This window comes from Ixodes scapularis, unplaced genomic scaffold, assembly GCF_016920785.2.
Source record: "Ixodes scapularis isolate PalLabHiFi unplaced genomic scaffold, ASM1692078v2 PGA_scaffold9__187_contigs__length_104089568, whole genome shotgun sequence".
Taxonomy (NCBI): domain Eukaryota; kingdom Metazoa; phylum Arthropoda; class Arachnida; order Ixodida; family Ixodidae; genus Ixodes; species Ixodes scapularis.
The window spans coordinates 50,251,128-50,264,553 of record NW_024609884.1 but is presented as its reverse complement, the minus strand read 5'-3'; the positions used below and the strand labels follow the sequence as shown (position 1 = coordinate 50,264,553).

The 13,426-nt window shown below is 42.5% G+C and overlaps 1 protein-coding gene across 1 annotated transcript in view; it reads left to right on the top strand.

The window, feature by feature from the left end:
* Positions 1-13,426, top strand: part of LOC115311683 (NF-kappa-B inhibitor-interacting Ras-like protein 1) — a 137,462-nt gene that overhangs the window by 28,098 nt on the left and 95,938 nt on the right. The window lies entirely within an intron of this gene.

Genomic DNA, 13,426 nt, shown 5'->3' with positions numbered 1-13,426 from the left:
ACCATCCGCTATTCAAAACTCCCAAACTCGCCAATCACGACACAAACACCCACTATCTGTCGAGCCTCTTTTTGTGAGAACTAATACATATAAGTATTTTTGTTTCCAACCCGATTAATGATCGAAATGGATTACCTCCGACAACTTTCAATGTGATACCTCTCTGAAGGGCATTTCCGTGCCATAATGTTCCCTTGTGTATTATTATATGTACTTTCTAAATGCGCTATGTATCAAAACTTTATTGTTCCGATTTTGTGTGGACATAGGATCGTCTGTATTTTTGTTAGGTCGAAGGTTATTTCGCGATGCTTGCAATTTCTACGCTTTTGCGTATATTGGTGTAGGTTTTATTTTCTATTTTGACTTTTGATTTTCTACACAGGTGTATAAAAAATTGAAAGACGCTTACAAATCTCTGTAATGCGAAATTAGATCGAAGCTTTTGTGGCATTTTGATTTTACGATATTCCGGGCTAAAGAGTAAATTTGAGGAATATCTATATGTACAAATATACAGTAGACCTCGTACTCCTGTGTACATACCATAAATTATATATATATATATATATATATATATATATATATATATATATATATATATATATATATATATATATATATATATATATATATTATATATATATATATATATATATATATATATATATATATATTATATATATATATATATATATATATATATCTATATATATATATATATATATATATAAGGGGTTTATGGTATGTATTGCGACAGTTTCGCCGAGAGGCTCGGCTTCGTCAGGAGATGGCATGCATGTGAAGAGCTGCGCTCGTCACATGTATGCCATCTCCTGACGAAGTCGAGCCTCTCGGCGAAACTGTCGTAATACATGCAATAAACTTCTAGCATAGCAATTCCGCAAGTACACTGTGCATGGTGGCATAGGAGCCTAGGGGCCGAAGGCGTATATATAACGAAGTGAAAAAATGAAAGCCGTTTACAACTCCCTGTAACGCCGAATTAGAGCGCAGCTCTTTAGGAGGAGGAGGGAAGGGTACTGGGGGGTGGGTCAAGTGACCTCGGAGGGCGGGGGGTCAAGGACCTTGTGGGAGTCACGTGACCTTGGGGCGTCACGTGACCTGGGGCCACGTGACGATGCCGATGACGTCATCAGTGACGTCACTGATGACGCCATCAGTGATGATGATGATGACGATGCGGATGCCGGTGACGTCATCAGTGATGATGACGATGGGGATGCCGGTGACGTCATCAGTGGCGATGACGTCAACGGGGGGGTTACGTGACCTCGGGGGGTATCCCCAGGTCACGTGACCCCGGGGGGGGTGACGTGACCTGGGTAACCATCGTGACCCTCGTGAGGGTAACCCTAGTAACCCTTGTGAGGGCAACTCTCGTGACCCTGGTGAGGGTAACTCTTGTGGCCCTCGTGGGGGTAACTCTCATAACCCTCGTGACCCTCGTGAGGGTAACCCTCGTGAAGGTAACCCTTTTGAGGGTAACTAACCCTCGTAACCCTCGCGAGGGTTACGAGGGTAAGTAACCCTCGTGAGGGAAACCCTCGTGAAGGTAACCCTTTCGAGGGTAACTAACCCTCGTAACCCTCGTGAGGGTTACGAGGGTAAGTAACCCTCGTGAGGGTAACCCTCGTGAAGGTAACCCTTTTGAGGGTAACTAACCCTCGTAACCCTCGTGAGGGTTACGAGGGTAAGTAACCCTCGTGGCCCTCGTGAGGGTAACCCTCATGAGATTAACCCTCGTAACCCTCGTAACCCTCACGAGGGTTACGAGGGTTGCGGTTACGCCGACGGCGACGGCGACGCCGACGCCGACGGCGACGCCGACGCCGACGGCGACGCCGACGCCGACGGCGACGCCGACGCCGACGGCGACAACGACGCCGACGCCGCTCAAGCCGGGAACGGGCGCCTAAGAGCTGCGCTCTAAAACTCACGATGAGAAACAGCAAACAGCGGAAGTTTAATCGACAGTTTCGCCGAGAGACTCGGCTTCGTCAAAAGATGACTTACCCTGACGAAGCCGAGTCTCTCGGCGAAACTGATGATTATATATATATATATATATATATATATATATATATATATATATATATCCTGGCTCCGCCGCTATTTTGGCTTCTTTCGGCAGGTTCGTAACAACTTTGATTCATTGGATTAAAGGGACACTGACACCCCAAAGATTTTTTTTATTTTCTAAAACGATGCAAATTGTAGTCATAGACACGCAAAAAAAAAACGCATCTAAAAAAAAAAAATTTTTTTTTCACGCGTGCGCGCGCCTTTTTATTTTTGGCGTTTTTCTCTCCCGCTCCTCGCCTCCTCGCTTCTTTTGATTCGTGAAGTCAAATATCATGAAATTTAGAAGCTTCGTAGGCGACATTTCTATAACATTGAATAACGGCAATCGTAAAACATGTTTTAAAACGTAATTTCGAACGCACTACGGCCCTTCATTTTGAAATACCAAAAATCGAAGTCCGGTGTGTTGTCGCCTTCTGGAATTGTATCGTCCCTCGGAAAATATTCCGCCTGGGCAGGCGGCACCGTTCGCACGGAATAAAACCAATTTTTCTCGGTCCAGCGGCGCCCTTATCTGCCGCTCCTTTCCTCTTGGCTTCGGGTCGCGGTGGCAACAGCACGGAGTCGTGAAAAAAAGTGTACTATCAGGACTCCGCAATATTTGACGTCAACGCGCCGGCGCGGATCGCGCGGGAACTTCGAATTCGGCATTTGGAAATTGTTTTTTACTTCGCGGATACTGAATTCCCAAGTCTCGAATTTTGAGGTGTATATATATATATATATATATATATATATATATATATATATATATATATATATATGGGTGATTTAATCTCAAATCGGGCAGGCTAAAAGTGTCTAATTTTTAATTTTCACGAAAAAAATATATGTTTCGGGGGTATTTCTCAAATGAAGGAGGGCGCAAACCGCATGTTCTCCCGATTTTTTGTTCTCGAGTTACGAGCCGTAGAAGCCGCAGTGGCAGAAACTAGTGTTTTTGCCTGCCGTCGCAGGTCGCATGTTTGACACCCTCTGCTGACGATATTGTTTTCTCTACACCCTTTTAAATTTTCCCCCTCATTTAATAGGTACTATAAAGATACCTTGATGTATTCAAATATTTTTAGAAATTTGATTGTTTTCTAAAACACATGTCAAACTCGTCACTCCGGTCGCTTTTCGGTCAAATTTGACAGGTCATTACTTTGTCTGTACTTAAGGTAAATTTTCTTTCTTTGGCTCTACAGAAAGCCCAAAGCAAGCCCATTATAGATATAATAATATCATTATGATCTGTCGACTAGCCGCTATGCTACCTTCACGTAAACGTTGTCAGAAATAACAAATGTTGAAAGTTTGAGGTCGATTTTCTCAAAAAACCCATTTTTGTAAATTTTTATTTTTTGAAATTCTTTTAGACATATTGGTCGACTACAAGAAAAAACTGTCTAGAAATGTAATATTTTGGTTGTATGTCCTCTGTTTGAGCCGCAATCGCGTGAAATGTGTGAACATTCGTTATTTTTCACAACGTTTATGTGAAGGTAGCGGAGCGGCTACTCGTCAGATAGTAATGATACTATTATATATATAATGGGCTTGCTTTAGGCTTTCCGTAGAGCCAAAAAAAGAAAATTTACTTTACGTACAGACAAAGTAATGACCTGTCAAATTTGACCGAAAAGCGACGGGAGTGACGAGTTTGACATGTTTTTTTAGAAAACAATCAAATTCCTAAAACTATTTGAATACATCAAGGTATCTTTATAATACCTATTAAATGAGGGATAAAAGTTAAAATGGTGTAAAGAAAACAATAGCGCCAGCAGAGGGTGTCAAACACGCGACCTCCGACGGCAGGCAAAAACACTAGTTTCTGCCACTGCGGCTTCTACGCTTCGTAACTGAAGAACAAAAAATCTGGGGAACATCTGGTTTGCGCGCTCCTCCACTTGAGAAAGGCCCCCAAAACATATATTTTTTTCGTGAAAACTAAAAATCAGACTTTTTTAGTCTGCCCGATTTGAGATGAAACCTCCCACATCGGGCAGACCGAAAGGGTCCAGTTTTTAATTTTCACGAAAAAAATATATGTTTTGGGGGCTTTTCTCAAATGAATGAAAGCGCAAACCGCATGTTCTCCAGATTTTTGTTCTCGAGTTACGAAGCGTAGAAGCCGCAGTGGCAGAAACTAGTGTTTTTGCCTCTCGTCGCACGTCGCGTGTTTGACACCCTCTGCTGGCGCTAGTGTTTTGTCTACACCATTTTAACTTTTCCTCCTCGTTTAATAGGTACTATGAAAATACCTGCACGTGTTCAGATATCTCTAACAGTTTGATTGTTTTCTAAAGAAAATGTCAAACTCGTCACTCAGGTCGATTTTTGGTTAACTTTTACAGGTCATTACTTTGTCTGTACTTAAGGTAAATTTTATTTCTTGGGCTCAATAGAAAGCTATAAGCATGCCTAGTATGGATATAGTAATATCATTCTGATCTGCTGAGTAGCCGCTCCGCTACCTTCACGTAAACGTTGTGAAAAATAACAAATGTTCACACATTTCACGCGATTGCGGCTCAAACAGAGGACATACAACCAAAATATTACATTTCTAGACTGTTTTTTCTTGTAGTCGACTAAATTGTCTAAAAGAATTTAAAAAATAAAAATATACAAAAATGGGGTTTTTTGAGAAAATCAAACTTTCAACATTTGTTATTTCTTACAACGTTTACGTGAAGGTAGCGGAGCGGCTAGTCGACAGATCATAATTATATTATTATATCTAGGATGGGCTTGCTTTGGGCTTTCTGTAGAGCCAAAGAGAGAAAATTTACCTTAAGTACAGACAAAGTAATGACCTGTCAAAGTTGACCAAAAAGCGACCGGAGTGACGAGTTTTACACGTATTTTAGAAAACAATCAAATTCCTAAAAATATTTGAATACGTCAAGGTATCTTTATAATACCTATTAAATGGGGCGAAAAAGTTAAAAGGGTGTAGAAAAAACACTAGCGCCAGCAGATGGTGTCAAACACGCGACCTGCGACGGCAGGCAAAAACACTAGCTTCTGCCACTGCGGCTTCTACGGCTCGTAACTCGAGAACAAAAAATCTGGGGAACATGCAGTTTGCGCCCTCCTTCATTTGAGAAATGCCCTCGAAACATATATTTTTTTCGTGAAAATTAAAAATTAGACCCTTTTAGCCTGCCCGATTTGAGATGAAATCACCCATATATATATATATATATATATATATATATATATATATATATAAATTAATTATTTATTATAATATTATTTATATGAGGAGGAGGGGAGGGTACGGAGAACACTTTTTTCCTCCCCATCCTCCTCCTCCATTCCCTCACCTCCTCCCACAGGTTCTCCGCAAGATTTAGCGGTAAAATTGACGTCACGTGACCTCAACACCAATTCAGTTCCCCGCTAAATTTAGTGGGGAAACCGAATTGGTGTTGAGGTCATGGGACGTCAGTTTTACCACTACATTTAGCGGGGAAACTGAATACGCAGTGTTGCATTACGGGACGTCGCAGACCTACAGACCAATCCAGTTTCTTCGCTAAAGTTAGCGGGGAATTAAATTGGTACATAGGTCTGTGACCTCTCATAATGCAACGCGCGCGGTTACGCCGACGGCGACGTCGACGACGCGAAAAGCGGAAACGAGCGCCTAAGATCTGCGCTCTAAAAGTGTTGCTTACTTTGTTGATTATGTACGCTTTCTGCTTGGACCCCTTTAGGGTCTGCAGTGTTGCTACATAAATAAAAATTAATTAAATCGTAACAATCCGATCCGCAAAGAAGCCTTTCCTCTCCCCTGAATGATGATACCATCGAGGCGCTGAAGGGGGTCAAAATAAGGTCCATATATACTGAAAGGTAGCACAATCCCTCCTGGATGGATGGATGAATGGATAGATGTTAATGGCTATACTCTTTGCAACGGGGGGTAGCTTGCGCCACCTAGGCTAAGTCTAAAAAGACAAACATATGATTCCTCCCGCCCTTATAAACAAGTTTTCTCCTCCTAACCAAATACTCCTAACCAAATACTTCACTAGGGAAAATACAGGACACTCCCCGAGAATACAATGGCCTCGGGGACGACAGGTTTTGCGCACTTTGAATGGCTGGGTGTGTCATGGCGTTGCAGTTTTTCCCTTTACAATCTGCTGGTGACTAGCGCCGTCTCTGGGTGCGGAATATTTTACTACCGACCGAACTTCCTTCAATGTGTGCACGCAGTTCGGTCGCGGCAACGTAGGTCGTCTCTTGAATTTAAAGTCCAGCGGACACTTCATTGGTGACTCACTTGGAGGGCGCATATACCGTAGGATGAGCTCTATGTCTACGTTCTGTTATATAAACCGCACGCATGTAGCTCGATCAGCGCGGGTATCGAAACATGTACGAGCGGTTTTGAAAGCTGCTCTGATAAGTGTGGTTAGTCGTAATCGGACTTCAGGGCAATACGGTGCAACTAATATTAAGAAACTATGTCGACACGAGAAGCACGTTTAGCAGGCACAACAATCATCATCATCATCATCATCATAATGCCTTTATTTGTGCCAATCAGAAACCAACAAAGGTCTACAATGTGGCACAGTGAAAACATTGCACAGCTGTAAAACATGCTCAAATGATAAAACTAGCATGCAACAAAACACGACAGTACATTTTTAGCGACGGAAAATAATCTTATCTAATTGTCTACTGAGATGTACCGTAGCTATCAAAAATATCTAAATTTTCATGCCCAAGATTGTTTACACTTGTCTTCATTCTTGTTGTTGGTGATGTCATGTGTTGATTGTGGGGATAAAAAGTGAGAGCTCTCCTATTTGAGCGAGTCGGTACGTTAAAATTCACTGTGAACAAAAGTGTTGAGTCAATGTCCCTGTGAACTATTTTATACAAGACGGCAACATCGCGCGATAATTTTCTGAGGGATAGACACTGTAGGCCAAATTTGTCGAGCAGGAGTTCATAGTTGTAAAAATGCCTTCGGACAAGGTATTTGTCATAAATTATGCGCACAAGGCGTCTCTGAACTGACTCTATTTTAGCTGCATCACGTAGTGTCAGTCAATTCCACACCACAGAGCCAAAGTCTAGTCTCGATCTGATAATAGAACAAAATAAACGAAAGAAACAAGCATAGTTCGCAAACTTTCTAGTTAATCGAGTAATCATTCCAATTTCCAAGTAATCTAAATGCAGAACAGGCAGTATGGGCGACATGGCAGCCAAACGATAGAGTAGTGTCAAAGTACACTCCGAGATCACGAAGCGACGATATTCTTAAAATGCACTTATCATCAATTGAGTATGAATACTGTATAATTTCACCTTTTTTACTGAAAGACATTACATTAGTTTTTTTGGGATTGATTATTAAGCAAATCTCCGACACCAGTTTAAAATATGCGATGCGTCACTCTGAAGAAGGTCACAGTCGTCGATCAAACTAATTCTTAAAAAGAGCTTGATGTCGTTTGCGAATAACAGCACGTTTGAGTTTACTACGCAAGTAGATATCTCATTGATAAGGATCAAAAACAATAGTGGACCCAAATTGGAGCCCTGTGGTACTCCCGATGACGGATAAAAAGGATCAGAGAAGTTACTTAAAATGCGTACGACACAACGACGGTCAGTCAGGTAGCTTTCAAGCCATAATAAAAGCACAGGAGAAGCGCGATTACGCGACAATCTGTGCAGCAGCAAAGCGTGGTTTACCTTATCAAAGGCTTTCGAGAGGTCAAAATAAACAACGTCAACTTGACCACGATTACAAACAAAGGGCACTGAATAATCAAGGAAGGTACAGAGGTTTGTCTCGACTGAGCGCCCCTTGATAAAACCGTGCTGAAAAGAACTGATACGTCGCTTGAAATCAAAAGACAGACGGGTGTGAATCACTACCTCAAATACCCTTGAAAAAGAACATAGCAATGATACAGGGCGATAGTTCCCAACTTGCGAAGTATTCCCCGTCTTATAAATAGGAACAACAATAGACTCTTTACACACAGATGGAAATATACCCTTACTCTATGAAATATTAAATATATGCGCTAAGATAGGCGCAAAACGATTCGAGCAACCTTTAACAATAAAGTTAGGCACATAATCTGTACGAGATGTTAGTTTTGGCTTCAGTTTCCTTATAGCCGCCAAGATCTCGCTAACAGTGACTGTCAGTGGCGTACCAACTTGTTTTTGAGTGGGGGGGCAAACCCGACCCTCTTCCCCCCCCCCTTAATCGAAAATTCGGCGCAACTTTTGTCGAAGTTTTCTAAAGATGTGGCAATGATTCGGCAAAATTACAACGTTACCAGACTTAACATTGATATTTTGTTTTTTCTCACGAAAAAAGTTTTGCTTCTTCTTCTTAAAATAAATACAACTTGTAGTGCCTATTAAAACAGTTATGATTAAATAAGGTGATATTCTACAAGATAATTGTATCGATGTCGCTTTTGTGTGTTTACTGGCAATTTTAGTGTTTGCTTGCAGAAAGTGGCGTGACAACAAGGTCGGGTAGTAGCCGGAGCAGTCACGAATCACACTACGAGAGTTTTGATTTTGAGGCCTCATCAGCGCACGCCTGCAAGTGTGTTTACATTGTTAAAATAAAGACAATCACTGCGTTCTTACTTTCTCTGGGAGTCACCGTTTCGTGCGCGAAAATGGATGCAACGGTTGTTTAGCCTTCACCAGAAGAGATAACAATACTGTAAATATGCATGTTTTTCGATTTGAGTCACTTGACATCAGCTTTGCATGAAAGTGCGCGTTCCATATTCGCAACGTGCCGTTTTTAACCTTTAAAATTCCGGTTTCTGGTGTTAGGACACACACGGACGTTTAGGAAGATGGGGAGAGTTAGGAATGTCGGATGTGCAACGTCGAGCATGATAGTTCTGTGTTTAACGAATACTTTTCATCAGTGTTTACTAACGAGTGCTTGGACTTCGTCCCCACTCTCCCTGAAGAGCTTTACGAGCGCATGCATCCTATTAACGTTAACTCCGCTGGTATTAAAACATTGATTGATAAACCAAAACTTACTTCGTCCGCTGGAACCGATAACATCAACCCTAAAATTTAAAAGAAACACCCGTGTTATTTCTAGTGAGTATTTGAAACTCATCTTCATTCAGTCCTCATCTCAAAGCTGCCTTCCATCTGACCAAAAGGTGGGAAGGGTAATTTCCAGTCTTTAAACAGGCCAGCCGCTCTTCCGCATCTAATTATCGCCCTAATTCATTGACTTCAATTTCTTGCAAACTACTTGAGCATATCTTCTACTCCAATATCATGAGGCACCTATCATCCCATTTCTTTTCTTTAAACAGCAGCACGGTTTTCAAAAGGTACTTTCCTGCGAAACGCAACTCTGCGACTTCATCCATGACTTGCACACTAACCTTGAATGTCACGTCCAAACTGACGCAGTTTTTTTTTTCCAAAGCGTTCGGCCGTGTCCTCCATCAACGCCTTCTTTCTAAGCTATCATCTTTTTGCCTCGACCAATAACCGTTTGCATGGATTCGTGACTCTCTTTTTTCCCGTGTACAGGTCACGTCCATGATGATCATGAATCTTCCTTAATAAATGTATCTCCTGGTGTTCCCCTGGGGTTCGTACTTGGGCCCTTACTCTTTTTAATATTTATTAATGACATTCCCATTGGGATTTCTTAAAAAAAACGCTTTTTCGCCGACGACTGCGTCATCCATAACAAAGTAACTTGTGTGCAAAATAATAACCAGCTTCAGGAAGATCTAGATAAAATTAACAATTGGTACAAAGAGTGGATTATGTCACCAAACAAGTATAAACGCAAACTAATCCACTTCACCAAGAAAAAAACCACTCTGTCATTTAATTACTTCTTGGACTCCGATCTGATTGAGACCGCTACTGTGTATAAATACCTTGGTGTAAGACTAACATCTGACCTTCCCTGGAATAACCACATTGAAGTCATTACCGCCGATTCATCTGGAACTCTTGGACTAAGCAGACGTAACTTAAAAAATCCCTCCACCCTTTGTCCCTAAGCTAACCTTTAACACGTACGTCAGACCAAAAATAGAATATGCTTCAACCATCTGGAATACCCATCGACTGTACCTCATCAATACGCTGTAGAGGCAGTTCAGAACAGAGCTGCTCGCTTCATTTCATCCACTTATGACTTTTCTTTCAGTGTCTCGGCGCTAAAAACTGAACTAACCATGTCCTCTTTGCAGCTTCGCAGGAAAGTCTCTCAGCTGTGCCTTATTCACAAAATCTACTACCACATTCCCGACCTCAAAACCACTTTGTTATTACCCCTCGACCGAACATCTTCTTGCCTCAACAACGTCTGCACCATCAAACACACTTCTGGCTCTACGAACGCTTTCAATTGGTCATTCCTTTCTCAAGCCATCAGCCACTGGAACAGTCCCCCATCCTCCATTGTCACCATCTTGGACCCTGCTGATTTCTCCTCTGCAGTAAAACTACACCTTTCTTGGCCCATGTGATGGTGTGCGGGGCTAGGCAGATCAGTGAAAACACTTACGCAGAGCGCTTGCCAGGCCAGACTTGTACGTAGTTCAACTACTTTACTCAAGTTACTGTAGTTTAACTACTTTTCTGGGTAGTTTAGTAACTTTTAATTACATTTCTATTCTAGTAATCAGTAGTTTACTTTAACTACTTTTCCGAGTGACTTCCACTCAAATTACAAATTACTTTCTAATTTTAGTGGTTGTTTTGCCTATCAACAGAGAACAGAGGTTGGAAGGTCAGCTGATACTTGCAGAGGGGGAAGCATCCGCAGTAGGAAAGGGGGGGATGGGAAGGAAGAAAGTGATTTAGATAGTCCAAAAAACCCCAAAATTTTAACGAGCCCCCGACTGCAACAACACTGCTACGAGGCGCGGGGAGCGAACAGACACGACGCAAGAGAGGTCGAGTAACTGTGGGATTAGCTCCCAATAGTGGCGTTTCTTTGTATTCCGAAGCTCAAGGAGACTTGACGCATTTGAAGAAAGGGCTTGTCCCCGCTTCTCTCCAATGTAGGAATTCTTGCCCACTACAGGAGGTGCACACACTGCTCCTTTTACGGTGCAGGCGATAGAACCCCTAACAACGACGCTCACGCCGGATGGGCTGCTCGTGTATCACTCGAAGCGCGTTAACCCACCCCCGCGCCTGCGTTCACGCCGCTTCGCGGTGACGGTGTGCGGCTGCTAATTACAAATCTATTAACCCACCTAGCCCCCCCACCCCCCGTACACGCCGCGGCGTCCGGTCGGCAACCCAAGCCCCGCTGCCCCCCATGCACTTCCGTAAATAGAGTCGATACGATTTAGTTTAGCGATGTTTCGTCAACAACATTCGTTTTTTTAGTATTAATGGTAAAAAAGAATGTAAATATCGCCAAATGCCTCGACAAAACAAAATGTTCGAGAAAAAAAAATAAAAAGAAGTAAGCCGGCCCACACCATAAATAGAACCCGGGTCTGACACGTATGAGGCAGACATCTCACCACTAAGTTACGCTACCTCTTCGGAAACTCGCATTGCATCCGCTGCCTATGTTGACGGCGGCAGCGCCTATCTCCAAGCAAGCAAGCAAAACTTTATTTTGTGTAAGGGCCTACGTCCTGGTCTGGACGGCCCGTCCGGCCCATGTCTCGCGGATGGATTCCGTAAGGTTACCGTGTAGCCTTGTTCGTGGAGCAAGGCTTTACGAACCAGCCAATCCGGCGTGCGTGAGCACCGTTGCTAGGGTTTGTATCGTCTGCGCGTTAAAAATATGCCCGCGCGGGTCGGGGGGCAGTGCCCTTGGTATTCCTTGGGCGCCGCCGGCCTGTGTCTGCTCTGCCCAGTGGCGGCCGTTTCAGGGGGGGCAAAACGCATGCCTTGCCCCCCCACTCTGAGAACTGGGGGGGCAAGTGCCCCCCTTGCCCCCCCGGTTGGTACGCCCATGGTGACTGTCTACTGCACAAACATCAGAGTAGACAGGATCGTCAAGAAATGCACTATCTTTAGGAACATCAGAGGAAAAACAACCACTGGAATGACTTGCAAAAAAGTTAGCGATATCCTTCGAATTAGATAATCAGAATTTCTTCTTAAACAGATACCGTGTGTACTGCCTTTTGTATGTTGGTTTGTGAAAAAGGTTCTTTTCTACTGCGTTTAAATGCACACACTCGTTATGAATAAATAACTTTTTTAACAAGAGACCGATAAATGCTGAACTTAGCATACCACATTTGCGATCCATTTCTTTTGTACATTTTGTGACAATGCGATTTTTTCTTTATGTAGTATATTAGATCTTTAGAATACCACGAAGGATACTTTCTAGGTTTCGATGATCGTTTTGGAATAAAGTTTTCCATTCCATTTCTCACTACCGTCGTAAACGACTTCCCCGCTGAGTCGACGGAATCGTCCTTCAAAATGGAGGACCAGTCGTAATTTTCAAAAACCTATAAAGACCAAAATAATCGCCTGTGTTGAAAGAGTAATACGTCTGCTTTGTGCGAGCTGCAGATTTCAACGAATTATGGAAGGCAACAATAAAGGGTGGGTGAAAAGCGTCTACCTTAACAAGTGAAACATCGGCAAGAATTAAGCCGATGATTGGCACATTTGAAAGAAAAATATCAAGGACGTTCCCAGCGCTGTTATCAAACCCGTTTAATTGACTATGTATAAAAGTCAGTAGGTGAGACGATTTGCTTGCTGTTATATTATTTTGACGAGTAACAAATCCTGACTGCCAGTTGGCACCAGGTAGGTTAAAATCACTATAAATGTGCACCCTGAACTTTGAAAAGTCAATTTCTTTTTCCAATGTATCAAAGTGTTCATTAAAAATATGATTATCCGATAGGAGAGGGAAATAATAATTCCCAATCAGGTAGTTACAACCATCATTCGAAAGCAATTCTATCCAAACGCATTCTGGGTAGGTTTCAAGGTCCTGTCTGCGATGCGAGGTAACTGACTGATTTACGGCGATTAATACACCGCCTCCGAATTTCTGGCGAGTTAAAGCATAGTCACGGTCACGACGGTGAACGGTATAAGAAGGCGGAAAATAGTCTGCACATGAAATTTCCTCGTTGAGCCATGTTTCAGTCAGACAAATAATATGAAAATTGAGAGAGACTACATTTGGCAAAAATGTGTCCGCTTTGGTTCGTAAGCCACGAGTGTTTTGGTAGTACGCATTAAATGTCTCCATCATTCATCTTGTCATGAGCGTTTTCATATGTGCTCATATATATATATATATATGTGTGTGTGTGTATGTGTGTGTGTGTGTGTG